This window comes from Schistocerca nitens, chromosome 5 (genome assembly GCF_023898315.1).
Source record: "Schistocerca nitens isolate TAMUIC-IGC-003100 chromosome 5, iqSchNite1.1, whole genome shotgun sequence".
Taxonomy (NCBI): domain Eukaryota; kingdom Metazoa; phylum Arthropoda; class Insecta; order Orthoptera; family Acrididae; genus Schistocerca; species Schistocerca nitens.
In genome coordinates this window covers 510,665,834-510,682,072 of record NC_064618.1, presented here as the reverse complement: position 1 = coordinate 510,682,072, position 16,239 = coordinate 510,665,834, and the positions used below count along the sequence as shown (strand labels likewise).

The window sequence follows — 16,239 nt, the reverse complement described above, 5'->3', positions numbered from 1 at the left end:
AAGACCGCTACGGTCGCAGGTTCGAATCCTGCCTCGGGCATGGATGTTTGTGATGTCCTTAGGTTAGTTAGGTTTAACTAGTTCTAAGTTCTAGGGGACTAATGACCTCAGCAGTTGAGTCCCATAGTGCTCAGAGCCACTCATTACTCGCGCACGCGCTGGCGATTCCCGTAAGAGTTAGGGCAACCTGTGCGCATTCGCACAGAAAAAGGTCAATGGCTGGGTAGCCTTTAACTATATATACAAAGACAGTAACCTGTTCTCGAAAGAACAGTTATTGTTGATGACCGTGCAGCTTTTCCCTGAAATAAATGATGACTAACTGACAACCTCAGCTGCTGATAGGTGTTGTTGTTATACCTCGATGTGGACAGCTGAAAATGTGTGCCCCGACCGGGACTCGAACCCGGGATCTCCTGCTTACATGGCAGACGCTCTATCCATCTGAGCCATCGAGGACACAGATGAATAGCGCGACTGCAAGGACTTATCCCTTGCACGCTTCCCGTGAGACTCACATTCCCAACTGTCCACAATTCTACATATGTATTGTACCTTATAGACATTTGCCCACCCACTCATTACTCGCGCACGCGCTGGCGATTCCCGTAAGAGTTAGGGCAACCTGTGCGCATTCGCACAGACAAAGGTCAATGGCTGGGTAGCCTTTAACTATATATACAAAGACAGTAACCTGTTCTCGAAAGAACAGTTATTGTTGATGACCGTGCAGCTTTTCCCTGAAATAAATGATGACTAACTGACAACCTCAGCTGCTGATAGGTGTTGTTGTTATACCTCGATGTGGACAGCTGAAAATGTGTGCCCCGACCGGGACTCGAACCCGGGATCTCCTGCTTACATGGCAGACGCTCTATCCATCTGAGCCATCGAGGACACAGATGAATAGCGCGACTGCAGGGACTTATCCCTTGCACGCTTCCCGTGAGACTCACATTCCCAACTGTCCACAATTCTACATATGTATTGTACCTTATAGACATTTGCCCACCCACTCATTACTCGCGCACGCGCTGGCGATTCCCGTAAGAGTTAGGGCAACCTGTGCGCATTCGCACAGACAAAGGTCAATGGCTGGGTAGCCTTTAACTATATATACAAAGACAGTAACCTGTTCTCGAAAGAACAGTTATTGTTGATGACCGTGCAGCTTTTCCCTGAAATAAATGATGACTAACTGACAACCTCAGCTGCTGATAGGTGTTGTTGTTATACCTCGATGTGGACAGCTGAAAATGTGTGCCCCGACCGGGACTCGAACCCGGGATCTCCTGCTTACATGGCAGACGCTCTATCCATCTGAGCCATCGGGGACACAGATGAATAGCGCGACTGCAGGGACTTTTCCCTTGCACGCTTCCCGTGAGACTCACATTCCCAACTGTCCACAATTCTACATATGTATTGTACCTTATAGACATTTGCCCACCCACTCATTACTCGCGCACGCGCTGGCGATTCCCGTAAGAGTTAGGGCAACCTGTGCGCATTCGCACAGACAAAGGTCAATGGCTGGGTAGCCTTTAACTATATATACAAAGACAGTAACCTGTTCTCGAAAGAACAGTTATTGTTGATGACCGTGCAGCTTTTCCCTGAAATAAATGATGACTAACTGACAACTTCAGCTGCTGATAGGTGTTGTTGTTGTACCTCGATGTGGACAGCTGAAAATGTGTGCCCCGACCGGGACTCGAACCCGGGATCTCCTGCTTACATGGCAGACGCTCTATCCATCTGACCCATCGAGGACACAGATGAATAGCGCGACTGCAGGGACTTATCCCTTGCACGCTTCCCGTGAGACTCACATTCCCAACTGTCCACAATTCTACATATGTATTGTACCTTATAGACATTTGCCCACCCACTCATTACTCGCGCACGCGCTGGCGATTGCCGTAAGAGTTAGGGCAACCTGTGCGCATTCGCACAGACAAAGGTCAATGGCGGGGTAGCCTTTAACTATATATACAAAGACAGTAACCTGTTCTCGAAAGAACAGTTATTGTTGATGACCGTGCAGCTTTTCCCTGAAATAAATGATGACTAACTGACAACTTCAGCTGCTGATGGGTGTTGTTGTTGTACCTCGATGTGGACAGCTGAAAATGTGTGCCCCGACCGGGACTCGAACCCGGGATCTCCTGCTTACATGGCAGACGCTCTATCCATCTGAGCCATCGAGGACACAGATGAATAGCGCGACTGCAAGGACATATCCCTTGCACGCTTCCCGTGAGACTCATATTCCCAATTGTCCACAATTCTACATATGTATTGTACCTTAGAGACATTTGCCCGCCCACTCATTACTCGCGCACGCGCTGGCGATTCCCGTAAGAGTTAGGGCAACCTGTGCGCATTCGCACAGACAAAGGTCAATGGCTGGGTAGCCTTTAACTATATATACAAAGACAGTAACCTGTTCTCGAAAGAACAGTTATTGTTGATGACCGTGCAGCTTTTCCCTGAAATAAATGATGACTAACTGACAACCTCAGCTGCTGATAGGTGTTGTTGTTATACCTCGATGTGGACAGCTGAAAATGTGTGCCCCGACCGGGACTCGAACCCGGGATCTCCTGCTTACATGGCAGACGCTCTATCCATCTGAGCCATCGAGGACACAGATGAATAGCGCGACTGCAAGGACTTATCCCTTGCACGCTTCCCGTGAGACTCACATTCCCAACTGTCCACAATTCTACATATGTATTGTACCTTTTAGACATTTGCCCACCCACTCATTACTCGCGCACGCGCTGGCGATTCCCGTAAGAGTTAGGGCAACCTGTGCGCATTCGCACAGAGAAAGGTCAATGGCTGGGTAGCCTTTAACTATATATACAAAGACAGTAACCTGTTCTCGAAAGAACAGTTATTGTTGATGACCGTGCAGCTTTTCCCTGAAATAAATGATGACTAACTGACAACCTCAGCTGCTGATAGGTGTTGTTGTTATACCTCGATGTGGACAGCTGAAAATGTGTGCCCCGACCGGGACTCGAACCCGGGATCTCCTGCTTACATGGCAGACGCTCTATCCATCTGAGCCATCGAGGACACAGATGAATAGCGCGACTGCAGGGACTTATCCCTTGCACGCTTCCCGTGAGACTCACATTCCCAACTGTCCACAATTCTACATATGTATTGTACCTTATAGACATTTGCCCACCCACTCATTACTCGCGCACGCGCTGGCGATTCCCGTAAGAGTTAGGGCAACCTGTGCGCATTCGCACAGACAAAGGTCAATGGCTGGGTAGCCTTTAACTATATATACAAAGACAGTAACCTGTTCTCGAAAGAACAGTTATTGTTGATGACCGTGCAGCTTTTCCCTGAAATAAATGATGACTAACTGACAACCTCAGCTGCTGATAGGTGTTGTTGTTATACCTCGATGTGGACAGCTGAAAATGTGTGCCCCGACCGGGACTCGAACCCGGGATGTCCTGCTTACATGGCAGACGCTCTATCCATCTGAGCCATCGAGGACACAGATGAATAGCGCGACTGCAGGGACTTATCCCTTGCACGCTTCCCGTGAGACTCACATTCCCAACTGTCCACAATTCTACATATGTATTGTACCTTATAGACATTTGCCCACCCACTCATTACTCGCGCACGCGCTGGCGATTCCCGTAAGAGTTAGGGCAACCTGTGCGCATTCGCACAGACAAAGGTCAATGGCTGGGTAGCCTTTAACTATATATACAAAGACAGTAACCTGTTCTCGAAAGAACAGTTATTGTTGATGACCGTGCAGCTTTTCCCTGAAATAAATGATGACTAACTGACAACTTCAGCTGCTGATAGGTGTTGTTGTTATACCTCGATGTGGACAGCTGAAAATGTGTGCCCCGACCGGGACTCGAACCCGGGATCTCCTGCTTACATTGCAGACGCTCTATCCATCTGAGCCATCGAGGACACAGATGAATAGCGCGACTGCAAGGACTTATCCCTTGCACGCTTCCCGTGAGACTCACATTCCCAACTGTCCACAGTTGTCAGTTAGTCATCATTTACTTCAGGGAAAAGCTGCACGGTCATCAACAATATCTGTTCTTTCGAGAACAGGTTACTGTCTTTGTATATATAGTTAAAGGCTACCCAGCCATTGACCTTTGTCTGTGCGAATGCGCACAGGTTGCCCTAACTCTTACGGGAATCGCCAGCGCGTGCGCGAGTAATGAGTGGGTGGGCAAATGTCTATAAGGTACAATACATATGTAGAATTGTGGACAGTTGGGAATGTGAGTCTCACGGGAAGCGTGCAAGGGATAAGTCCTTGCAGTCGCGCTATTCATCTGTGTCCTCGATGGCTCAGATGGATAGAGCGTCTGCCATGTAAGCAGGAGATCCCGGGTTCGAGTCCCGGTCGGGGCACACATTTTCAGCTGTCCACATCGAGGTATAACAACAACACCTATCAGCAGCTGAGGTTGTCAGTTAGTCATCATTTATTTCAGGGAAAAGCTGCACGGTCATAAACAATAACTGTTCTTTCGAGAACAGGTTACTGTCTTTGTATATATAGTTAAAGGCTACCCAGCCATTGACCTTTGTCTGTGCGAATGCGCACAGGTTGCCCTAACTCTTACGGGAATCGCCAGCGCGTGCGCGAGTAATGAGTGGGTGGGCAAATGTCTATAAGGTACAATACATATGTAGAATTGTGGACAGTTGGGAATGTGAGTCTCACGGGAAGCGTGCAAGGGATAAGTCCTTGCAGTCGCGCTATTCATCTGTGTCCTCGATGGCTCAGATGGATAGAGCGTCTGCCATGTAAGCAGGAGATCCCGGGTTCGAGTCCCGGTCGGGGCACACATTTTCAGCTGTCCACATCGAGGTATAACAACAACACCTATCAGCAGCTGAGGTTGTCAGTTAGTCATCATTTATTTCAGGGAAAAGCTGCACGGTCATCAACAATAACTGTTCTTTCGAGAACAGGTTACTGTCTTTGTATATATAGTTAAAGGCTACCCAGCCATTGACCTTTGTCTGTGCGAATGCGCACAGGTTGCCCTAACTCTTACGGGAATCGCCAGCGCGTGCGCGAGTAATGAGTGGGTGGGCAAATGTCTATAAGGTACAATACATATGTAGAATTGTGGACAGTTGGGAATGTGAGTCTCACGGGAAGCGTGCAAGGGATAAGTCCCTGCAGTCGCGCTATTCATCTGTGTCCTCGATGGCTCAGATGGATAGAGCGTCTGCCATGTAAGCAGGAGATCCCGGGTTCGAGTCCCGGTCGGGGCACACATTTTCAGCTGTCCACATCGAGGTATAACAACAACACCTATCAGCAGCTGAGGTTGTCAGTTAGTCATCATTTATTTCAGGGAAAAGCTGCACGGTCATCAACAATAACTGTTCTTTCGAGAACAGGTTACTGTCTTTGTATATATAGTTAAAGGCTACCCAGCCATTGACCTTTGTCTGTGCGAATGCGCACAGGTTGCCCTAACTCTTACGGGAATCGCCAGCGCGTGCGCGAGTAATGAGTGGGTGGGCAAATGTCTATAAGGTACAATACATATGTAGAATTGTGGACAGTTGGGAATGTGAGTCTCACGGGAAGCGTGCAAGGGATAAGTCCCTGCAGTCGCGCTATTCATCTGTGTCCTCGATGGCTCAGATGGATAGAGCGTCTGCCATGTAAGCAGGACATCCCGGGTTCGAGTCCCGGTCGGGGCACACATTTTCAGCTGTCCACATCGAGGTATAACAACAACACCTATCAGCAGCTGAAGTTGTCAGTTAGTCATCATTTATTTCAGGGAAAAGCTGCACGGTCATCAACAATAACTGTTCTTTCGAGAACAGGTTACTGTCTTTGTATATATAGTTAAAGGCTACCCAGCCATTGACCTTTGTCTGTGCGAATGCGCACAGGTTGCCCTAACTCTTACGGGAATCGCCAGCGCGTGCGCGAGTAATGAGTGGGTGGGCAAATGTCTATAAGGTACAATACATATGTAGAATTGTGGACAGTTGGGAATGTGAGTCTCACGGGAAGCGTGCAAGGGATAAGTCCTTGCAGTCGCGCTATTCATCTGTGTCCTCGATGGCTCAGATGGATAGAGCGTCTGCCATGTAAGCAGGAGATCCCGGGTTCGAGTCCCGGTCGGGGCACACATTTTCAGCTGTCCACATCGAGGTATAACAACAACACCTATCAGCAGCTGAGGTTGTCAGTTAGTCATCATTTATTTCAGGGAAAAGCTGCACGGTCATCAACAATAACTGTTCTTTCGAGAACAGGTTACTGTCTTTGTATATATAGTTAAAGGCTACCCAGCCATTGACCTTTGTCTGTGCGAATGCGCACAGGTTGCCCTAACTCTTACGGGAATCGCCAGCGCGTGCGCGAGTAATGAGTGGGTGGGCAAATGTCTATAAGGTACAATACATATGTAGAATTGTGGACAGTTGGGAATGTGAGTCTCACGGGAAGCGTGCAAGGGATAAGTCCCTGCAGTCGCGCTATTCATCTGTGTCCTCGATGGCTCAGATGGATAGAGCGTCTGCCATGTAAGCAGGACATCCCGGGTTCGAGTCCCGGTCGGGGCACACATTTTCAGCTGTCCACATCGAGGTATAACAACAACACCTATCAGCAGCTGAAGTTGTCAGTTAGTCATCATTTATTTCAGGGAAAAGCTGCACGGTCATCAACAATAACTGTTCTTTCGAGAACAGGTTACTGTCTTTGTATATATAGTTAAAGGCTACCCAGCCATTGACCTTTGTCTGTGCGAATGCGCACAGGTTGCCCTAACTCTTACGGGAATCGCCAGCGCGTGCGCGAGTAATGAGTGGGTGGGCAAATGTCTATAAGGTACAATACATATGTAGAATTGTGGACAGTTGGGAATGTGAGTCTCACGGGAAGCGTGCAAGGGATAAGTCCCTGCAGTCGCGCTATTCATCTGTGTCCTCGATGGCTCAGATGGATAGAGCGTCTGCCATGTAAGCAGGAGATCCCGGGTTCGAGTCCCGGTCGGGGCACACATTTTCAGCTGTCCACATCGAGGTATAACAACAACACCTATCAGCAGCTGAAGTTGTCAGTTAGTCATCATTTATTTCAGGGAAAAGCTGCACGGTCATCAACAATAACTGTTCTTTCGAGAACAGGTTACTGTCTTTGTATATATAGTTAAAGGCTACCCAGCCATTGACCTTTGTCTGTGCGAATGCGCACAGGTTGCCCTAACTCTTACGGGAATCGCCAGCGCGTGCGCGAGTAATGAGTGGGTGGGCAAATGTCTATAAGGTACAATACATATGTAGAATTGTGGACAGTTGGGAATGTGAGTCTCACGGGAAGCGTGCAAGGGATAAGTCCTTGCAGTCGCGCTATTCATCTGTGTCCTCGATGGCTCAGATGGATAGAGCGTCTGCCATGTAAGCAGGAGATCCCGGGTTCGAGTCCCGGTCGGGGCACACATTTTCAGCTGTCCACATCGAGGTATAACAACAACACCTATCAGCAGCTGAGGTTGTCAGTTAGTCATCATTTATTTCAGGGAAAAGCTGCACGGTCATCAACAATAACTGTTCTTTCGAGAACAGGTTACTGTCTTTGTATATATAGTTAAAGGCTACCCAGCCATTGACCTTTGTCTGTGCGAATGCGCACAGGTTGCCCTAACTCTTACGGGAATCGCCAGCGCGTGCGCGAGTAATGAGTGGGTGGGCAAATGTCTATAAGGTACAATACATATGTAGAATTGTGGACAGTTGGGAATGTGAGTCTCACGGGAAGCGTGCAAGGGATAAGTCCCTGCAGTCGCGCTATTCATCTGTGTCCTCGATGGCTCAGATGGATAGAGCGTCTGCCATGTAAGCAGGAGATCCCGGGTTCGAGTCCCGGTCGGGGCACACATTTTCAGCTGTCCACATCGAGGTATAACAACAACACCTATCAGCAGCTGAGGTTGTCAGTTAGTCATCAATTTGAGTTGTGCTCACGCACAGCCTATAACCAGACAATACTCTGATTATAATGCGTTGCTTAGAACATATTTTCAGCGTCGTTTACTCGACAGATTGTAATATTTCTGAAGAATAATCAAGTAGTAAAAGGTTAGAGTATCTTTAAAAGAACCAGAGCTTCAGTTTATATCTCTAAAAGTATACGTTTTTAAAGCAACTCGTAACATAACTCTTTCTTTATCATTAATTGTTACTGACATACTGCGTGAGCGATAGCAAGTTAACAGTTGCATATGTAATCTATGGCCTTGATTAGTTGTGAGGAACAAAATAAAACAAATGCCTGACTCTTCACAACAAGAAGTAAATTAATCATTAATTCTTAGCTGTTCACCAACTTCCTCCTTCTCATCACACGGAAAGAATTTGCAGTAGAATAACAAGTAAAGCAATATTAGCCTTGAGAAAACTATCTGTTATACAGAACTTTGGTAGACATTTGAATGCCATACTGACAGAAGGAGGGAGTCTTAACACCATCATAAAGGAATTGGATCTTTAAAAATCAAAGCCGTTTTAGTATAGCAGCACATAACTACTTACCTCAGTTCAGTTGTCGCTCAGTCTTCGGATAAAACTTGTGTGATAACAGTCCAATTGAATAAGCACTGCACGAGAACTCGAGTAGACTCGTACTTGCCCCTGCGGAATCTTATCCCTTCCGTGGCATTGCACTAGGGTCACTTGTGTTGCCTAAACGTCAGGCGTAGTGGTCTCCCTAGACTACGACAATAATGCGTATTGTCCATTTCAGAAGGATGCCACACTATGAATCTATACTACCAATTGAAGAAATTTTTGGAAAATAAGTACAGCTCTTTGAAACCAGTATTCTGGGTATTATAGTAGACTCTGTTGTGGCGAGAAAACGTCACTTAAGATACCTTAGGTGGTACCAGTAGGTTTGCCTGAAGACTGCTTTCTACTCCTCTAAATGACCACTTATGCTCCACAACCACCTCACTGTCTGAGGTGAACAGTACTTGCGGTACCACTATCTTTGCTTCCTTTGCCGTTCCATTCTCGATAGGCGTGTAGAAAGCAAAACTGTCGGTAAGCTTCCGTATGAGATCCGTTTTCTCTGACTTACTGTCGGTCATTTCGTTAGACATTTATAAGTGTCATGTGGTATCTGAATCGACTGTGAGCGAGCAACGATGTTGTAAGCTGTATCGCAGAAGTTAAGCTAACATCTTTGAGCTGCGCGAGGGTGCTGAGGAGCAGACAGTGTTGAGCTTTAGAGAGACAGTCCTTCAGCTGTGTCAGGCAGTGAGGAAGTTATGGAAATATTATGATTGAAATTTAATGTGTCAATTTATCTTTTTGTTCAATCAACATGATTATAAAAACTGATTTGTGAAGGAAGAAATCTAATGGAATGTCAGGTAAATACAATAATGATGATATTATTTGTCACTATTGCTGCGCCATCGAACTAACTTCGTTATTGTACTGTTTGAATATGTGCGTTAGCATTCTGCTTATAGCGTCCAGATATGCTATGAGGCAATCTCCCCAGTTGTGTAAGTCTAAATTCAGAATTCAAAAATATTTAACTAGTTGAATTATTTAATAAATGGCTAACTTCCTTTCAGCCGTATTATTGTAGCAGACCAGTGAAGCAGGGCAACCACAAGTCCCACATCAGCATCCAGCGTCACATGACACATAGACTGAAATACAACTAGCATGCATAAAGCTTTTATTGATTACTATTCTTATTTGTGAACGCCTACCCTGCAGCTGAGTAGATATTTATTAACGTGACTGTGAATGGCATATTTCAGGTCTGTAGCAAGACAAGATGGCGACTCACTAACGTGATGCATTTAAACAATGTTTGTTGGCTGATTTGGGGAAGGGACCAGACAGCGAGGTAACTGGTCCATCAGATTAGGGAAGAACGGGGTAGGATGCCGGCCATGCCCTTTTAAAGGAACCATCCCGGCATTTGCCTGATACGATTTGTGGAAATCACGGAAAACCTAACTCAGGATGGCAGGGCGCGAGCTTGAACCGTCGTGTTCCGGAATGTGAGTCCAGTGTGCTAACCACTGCGCCACATCGCTCAGTATTTAAATAAGGTAAGTATACAGAATAGCATGTTTCTGATAAATATACTCGCAACACTCAGTTTAATTGTTTAATATATTGACATTTAAAGGCGACTGACAGAATTTACGACCTTGTTATGATAATCTAATCGACACGTCTCCTAACAAACCGAAACAACATCATCGGATATGTGATCCAGGTTTATCAGTACAAAAAGTAATCTTACACTTAATGAGCACTTAACATCGAAGAGTTTAATACAGCACGGAACGAAATGAAGTTACAAATGACGCAGCAAGCAGTTGCAAAGCCGTTACGAAGTAGCAACCTCTTCGGACCTATTCCGCTGCGCGGAAACACGCACCTGAACACCAGCGCGCAGAGTGGTACTAGGACATAAAGCCAGCTAACCTTAAATGGCAAACTACTTCAGCAGTGAATATAAATTCTATTGATCTTACCGGACATCTTGTGCGCAGTTATGACTGTTCCCCAACAGGGCTCTCCATCCACCAAAGATGATATCATCAGAACAGCGTGCAACCTCTCTCCAAGTCACGACCGGAGCCAGAGTAGATACAGCACTCTAACGTAGTGTAACGCAGTGGCGAATTTCTTTCGAACAAGCTACATGGCTTGCAAACCGCCAACGAATGCTAATGGCTGAGAGCTAGCCGACTCGCCAAAGACTTGATACAGATGCAGTGACTTACCACAGAGTTTCCAAAAGTCTTTGAATCGAATATATTGGATCTGGTTAGTACAGGATCTCAGAGATAATAGTAAAGTAAATATTACAACTCAGAAATAGAACTGATGGGCGAAAAAGGTAGCGATATTTGCTGTTCCGGGAGGTGTGGGGAGAAACGGCTGGGCTGACAGCGATGACGCTAGCACAGTCGCAAGCTGTACTGCGTGAAGGTTCCACCGTGGCTTCTCAAACATTCTGGAAAGTTGGCGTATACATACACCCCCCCCCCCCCCCCCGCTCTCTCTCGCTCTCTCTCTCCACACACACACACACACAGACACACACACGTCCTCACCGAACACCTCCGAGGACACAAGACCCGCTAACAACTCTGTGACGTCATGCTTAGCGGCATGCCTACGTAAACTGCAACATAGCGAAGCCTACTGACGCTCCACTCTCGCTCGCGAAATGCCGCAAAAAAAAAAAAAAAAAAAAAAAAAAAAAAATCGCCACTAGAGTGCCTAATTTCTGCACTTTGATTCTTCTTCAATAAAAAAAATATAGATAATGCTTCACCTTTCGTCTGAAAATGTTTATTTATGGAATACTGGCGACAAGATTCTGCAGTGATTTAGGATGAGGTATATTGAGAATGCCAGATGACCGCAAAACTTGTAAGCTGGGGCAGTAGTAGTAAACAGTGTAGATCAAAGAATAGCTTCATATCAAATTTATGAGGAACCTTGGACTGACAAAATGATTCAAATGGCTCTAAGCACTATGGGACATAACATCTGAGGTCATCAGTCCCCTAGACTTAGAACTACTTACACCTAAGGACATCACACACATCCATGCCTGAGGCAGGATTCGAACCTGCGACCTTAGCAGCCTCGTAGTTCCAGACTGAAGAGCCTAGAATCGCTCGTCCACAGCGGCCGGCTCTTGGATTGAAGACACAACACAATTTTTGCCTTTCTATTACCTCCTTTAACTGGCAATGTCTCAAGAAGTGTGTGAATAACTGGTATGCGTAAATCTCTATCTCTGTCATTAATTAAGATTGTAGAAGCCTTCAGCACATTTTCAACTTCAGTTACACTGTTAAGTGTGTTTGGAAGTATGTTAACAACAGTGTCCACACCCCTCATATACGAGGGCTATTCCGAAAGTAAGGTCCGATAGGTCGCGAAATGGAAACCACGGTAAAAATCAAAAATGTTTTATTTGCAACAGTTAGATACACCTTGCAGCTACTTATCTCCATAGTCGCCGACCCGACTTAGACGTGTATCGTAGCGTTGTACCAACTTTCCCATACCCTCGCTATAGAAGGCAGCCGCCAGTGCTCTCCGCCAATTCTCTACGCTGGCCTACGGCTCGTTGTCTTGTGCCGAAATGTTGTCTTCATAACCAGCGGTTCATGTGACCTGAGCTGAAACTCAGAGGGAGACAATTACGGGCTGTATTGTGGGTAATCTCACATTTCCATTTGAAAACGATGCAGGAGCATCTTCATTGCCCCTGCAGAATGCGGCTGAGAATTGTCTTGAAGACGAAACAGCACGACAGTTATGTAATGTTAGCTGCATAGCTTCAGGGGAAATTTCTCACCAGGCCCCCGTACTTGGCGGCAGACACTATTTTCTAGACATCTTTACGCACTCACTGCGAGCTCAGAAATGAGAAGAGCGACGTGATGCTAACTGGGGTTATACTAGAGACACTACCCAACACATCTGTGCAAAGCTTTATCGGATTTTCATAGTCGTTTCCATTTCGTGACCGATCGGACCTTACTTTCGGAATAGCCCTCGTACAATTGAACACTGAGGTTTCTACAAACTTTCATATACACAACATCATGTGGAGCTGTTTCAAAGTCATAATACAGGAAGAATGTATCATCTTTTTTCACAGTTTTACTCTACTGTTCAGTCACCGTAACGTTTCCTTTTCTTTTCAGGGTAATCATGAAAACCGAATTTTCCCCACACGCAGAAGCTGTTCCTGTGCTTTCAGATCTAGGTGTTTCGAAGCACCTGTTTGGAGCCTGTGTCTTCTTTGGCTTGAGAGCTCCTGTTAAACTTCACTGGTCTTGAACTCAGGGAACTGACATAGTTTAGTAATAAACAGACCACTGCAACTTCTTTCAACATGGGTTCCTCCAAAGGAAATGTTGGTGTTCTCCCTGTTTTCCAGTCGACTACAGTGCCTTGGAAAATCAGACCACGCTGAATAAAGTGTCCTTGACAAACTTGGAAAAGAAACGCAAGGAAAATTATTCCCGAAGAATTTTGAAATAAAATACTTTTACTTTCAAATCATATTCCTACAAAGAGTTCACAGTAGTAAGAGTATGCCACACATCTTCGTTACACCATGTAAGCAAAGTGAGGATGATACTTTTTCACCAACTCAAATTTATTTTTTTATTAATAAAGCAGAAATCCCCTATCATCGAAATCTATATTCGGACCGGAATTTTCTGAATTCTGGATATATATTTGTAATTAGAGAGTTGAAATTAAATAAGCAGTTCATACTGCCACATATGCTTTGTGAAACATATGCACTGTGCAGTTAACATGTACTGAAACACTCTAAATCCGAACTATAAAAAAACGTTTGCACAATACATTAAATAAAACCGTGCTTTAGTAGCGGAGTCTTCATGATTGTAATTGCTGCCTACCGTACATTTACACTGAAATAAATTTTACTTGTGTATTATTGATGCTACTTGACAGTGCTTATCAGTGAAGTTTTCCTGTTAAATAGAATGAGTCCACTTCTTCCCCGCTTCGGAATTATTTAGAAATTTGAACAGGACTTTCTTTTTCCCAGTCCGATAGTTGCCACTCCTGTCTGATACACAGTAGATATTTAGCGTAGTGTGATACAGACAAATACTTTTAGAAAGACAAATCCCCCATTTCACTGTGTGACACTTTATTACACGAAGCTGTTTTCAGCCTTAAGCCGTTATTAAGTGTTACAACTGGAATAAATGAATACACAAAAAAGTACAAATACCAGGCAAAAGTGTAATTAATGTATAGATTACGTGATTTGTTTCCTTTCTTATATATAAAAAATCATCTGACCTGATTATGTAAACTTGGTGTTTAGTAAGTAAAAGTGCGGACTTTTTGTGATACGTTGATTGGCTGGCAATTTGTATGACCTATTAACATGGTATGGCTGTGAAATAAAATTGACGACCAAACCACAGGTTTACACTTCGTTTCACTGTGTATAAGCAGCTACCAACATAAACATAAGTAAAATGATCGTCAAAGCTCGTCTCACGGACTTCATAGTCTGCACCATGTAATATATGGTATGTCAGGGAACCAGATAGTGGAACTGCTCATTTAAGAAGCTGGTTACATTCACATTGCAGTAGGTACAAGACGCTAGTGTTTACATTCTATGGCATCGAGAACCAATTTCACAATGTGCATGTAAAGATCGTGACATACACCATCATAATTTAAGAGACATACGGGTTCAACCTTCTGAGAGCGTTAAATATTTGATACATGGTCCGCTATAAGAACAAGTAGTTATTATAAAAGCTAGTGATTAGAACCATTAGACATTAGAAGTTTCCGTTCGAAGACCGTTAAGTTCTAAATAGATATGCCGATCAGGCAAAATCGCTATACCGACGCACAGTGTTGAAGATACCCGTTTGATAAAACTCCGTGTCCTGTTGCGTCAATAAGTCCGTAACTGCCTGCTGCTCATCCTCGTCCGCGTCCGAAAGGAATCGTTGACCTTTCAAGGCCTTTTTGAAGGTACCGAAGCAGTGCTAATCGCATGGAGAGACATCGGGATTACAGAACGCATGCTCTATGGGTTGGCGTAACGTCTGGTCTCTCGCAAATCAACTGGTATCGCGTGTCGAATCGCGACCAGCACAGAACTTGGCGCACAATTCCACAACAGTGGTTCTTAACAGACATGCTGCCCCATACACATTCTTCATTCTCTGATGAATGTCTACCGGTGTTTGTCCTTTGGCAGTCAAGAAAAGATTAACAGCACGTTGTATCTGTTTGGATGCATTTGGTGATAACTTTGCCATAGTCCACGTTTTTGAATTTACCACGCACAGGTCGGAAAGACAGGAATGCCTTGCCTACATGTCGGCGCATATATAACCGCATCGAAGTCGAGCTGGATTTCATATAAGCTCCAGCAACGCTCTCGAACGGAAACTTTTTGATCGCCCATTATATTTCGGTCGTTGTTCCTTACGATGGTCATCGATATAAGAGAACGGAGTAAGTCAAATGTGATGGGTCGAACAGCATCAGGATTTCGCCTGATGCAATGAACTGTCGCATGTAGAAGTCATGACTAGCATGGTCCTCTGCCTGCATAACACAACTCGGTCGGTTACTGTGCTGGATTTATACAGCACCTTCTGCCTCTGTACGATAGCCTCTCATAAACCATCCGTCGATTTCACGTCAACAAAATACAGGTCAAGGAAGAAAGCTAATTTTTAACGTCTTGTCAACGTCTAATGAATTCTCTGATTACTACTTTGTTTTGTGGTTTTGTTTCTGATGAAAGTCTTTGTGTGTGAATGCAGCTTGCCGCTAACTTGGTGTAATGTTTGTCTGTACAGAAGTGTGTCTGTCGTCTTTATCGCTCCTTCACTCTCACACCTGAATCAGTACAGTAAAGTCAGGGCTTCGTGTATTATGATTGGCTGATCCGTAAAAGGACAGACAAACAATTATACTACTGGAGGATTCTAAGTAATTTCTAGAATTACATTCACTCTCTCTCTCTCTCTCTCTAAACTATCTGTGTACAATTCAAATATAAATTACTTGAGATCAGCCTGGTCGAATCTCCGGTAGAGCCCTTCGTCTTAATACTCAGCGGCGGTCTTGCTAGAAAAAATCTTTACATTTGTTATTATTATTAAGCGCTGCATTCAGTTGGGAAAATCGATCGTTTGAACAATTCGTTCAGTTTACGACAGATCTAATATTTCAGATGTGGACGAAGCCTTTTTGGACGATTTATAAAACTCATAGATTGCAGGTTCTCTTCGTCACAGCTGAAACTTCCCAATTAATTACAGGCCTAGACAATCATCAATGATTCATACAGAGAACTCATTCTTCATTCACTCTGTAATAAAATGATCACAAACCTTATTTCTGATGAAAGATGTATATTGAATCCTTGTTAATTACAGGTTCCGTTTCCGTATATTTTAAGTCTCAGGAAATTTACCTTTTTACAGGTTTATCATTTCTTTATCTATCCCGCTATCGGCACAAATTTCCCTTGTTCGCTTTAGTGCGAAGAAGAGTACCTAAACTTCTTTAGGAATCCAAAAATCCTCCCACCGATATTTCCGAAACTGTTCCCTTCTATCTCTCTCTCTATACTATAATAACCATGGAGTATACATATCTGTA

The 16,239-nt window shown here is 44.7% G+C and overlaps 13 non-coding genes across 13 annotated transcripts; 7 read left to right on the top strand and 6 right to left on the bottom strand.

The window, feature by feature from the left end:
- Nucleotides 1-385: 385 nt before the first annotated feature.
- Trnat-ugu (transfer RNA threonine (anticodon UGU)) lies at nt 386-459 on the bottom strand. The gene has a single exon. It is a non-coding gene; the product is annotated as a tRNA-Thr (tRNA).
- A 364-nt stretch (nt 460-823) lies between these two features.
- Nucleotides 824-897, bottom strand: Trnat-ugu (transfer RNA threonine (anticodon UGU)). Its single transcript has one exon. It is a non-coding gene; the product is annotated as a tRNA-Thr (tRNA).
- Nucleotides 898-1,261: 364 nt separating this feature from the next.
- Nucleotides 1,262-1,335, bottom strand: Trnat-ugu (transfer RNA threonine (anticodon UGU)). Its single transcript has one exon. It is a non-coding gene; the product is annotated as a tRNA-Thr (tRNA).
- Nucleotides 1,336-2,137: 802 nt separating this feature from the next.
- Nucleotides 2,138-2,211, bottom strand: Trnat-ugu (transfer RNA threonine (anticodon UGU)). The gene has a single exon. It is a non-coding gene; the product is annotated as a tRNA-Thr (tRNA).
- A 364-nt stretch (nt 2,212-2,575) lies between these two features.
- Trnat-ugu (transfer RNA threonine (anticodon UGU)) lies at nt 2,576-2,649 on the bottom strand. The gene has a single exon. It is a non-coding gene; the product is annotated as a tRNA-Thr (tRNA).
- A 364-nt stretch (nt 2,650-3,013) lies between these two features.
- Nucleotides 3,014-3,087, bottom strand: Trnat-ugu (transfer RNA threonine (anticodon UGU)). Its single transcript has one exon. It is a non-coding gene; the product is annotated as a tRNA-Thr (tRNA).
- A 1,261-nt stretch (nt 3,088-4,348) lies between these two features.
- Trnat-ugu (transfer RNA threonine (anticodon UGU)) lies at nt 4,349-4,422 on the top strand. The gene has a single exon. It is a non-coding gene; the product is annotated as a tRNA-Thr (tRNA).
- A 364-nt stretch (nt 4,423-4,786) lies between these two features.
- On the top strand, nt 4,787-4,860 carry Trnat-ugu (transfer RNA threonine (anticodon UGU)). Its single transcript has one exon. It is a non-coding gene; the product is annotated as a tRNA-Thr (tRNA).
- A 364-nt stretch (nt 4,861-5,224) lies between these two features.
- On the top strand, nt 5,225-5,298 carry Trnat-ugu (transfer RNA threonine (anticodon UGU)). The gene has a single exon. It is a non-coding gene; the product is annotated as a tRNA-Thr (tRNA).
- Nucleotides 5,299-6,100: 802 nt separating this feature from the next.
- Trnat-ugu (transfer RNA threonine (anticodon UGU)) lies at nt 6,101-6,174 on the top strand. The gene has a single exon. It is a non-coding gene; the product is annotated as a tRNA-Thr (tRNA).
- Nucleotides 6,175-6,976: 802 nt separating this feature from the next.
- On the top strand, nt 6,977-7,050 carry Trnat-ugu (transfer RNA threonine (anticodon UGU)). Its single transcript has one exon. It is a non-coding gene; the product is annotated as a tRNA-Thr (tRNA).
- Nucleotides 7,051-7,414: 364 nt separating this feature from the next.
- Nucleotides 7,415-7,488, top strand: Trnat-ugu (transfer RNA threonine (anticodon UGU)). Its single transcript has one exon. It is a non-coding gene; the product is annotated as a tRNA-Thr (tRNA).
- Nucleotides 7,489-7,852: 364 nt separating this feature from the next.
- On the top strand, nt 7,853-7,926 carry Trnat-ugu (transfer RNA threonine (anticodon UGU)). The gene has a single exon. It is a non-coding gene; the product is annotated as a tRNA-Thr (tRNA).
- Nucleotides 7,927-16,239: the final 8,313 nt, after the last annotated feature.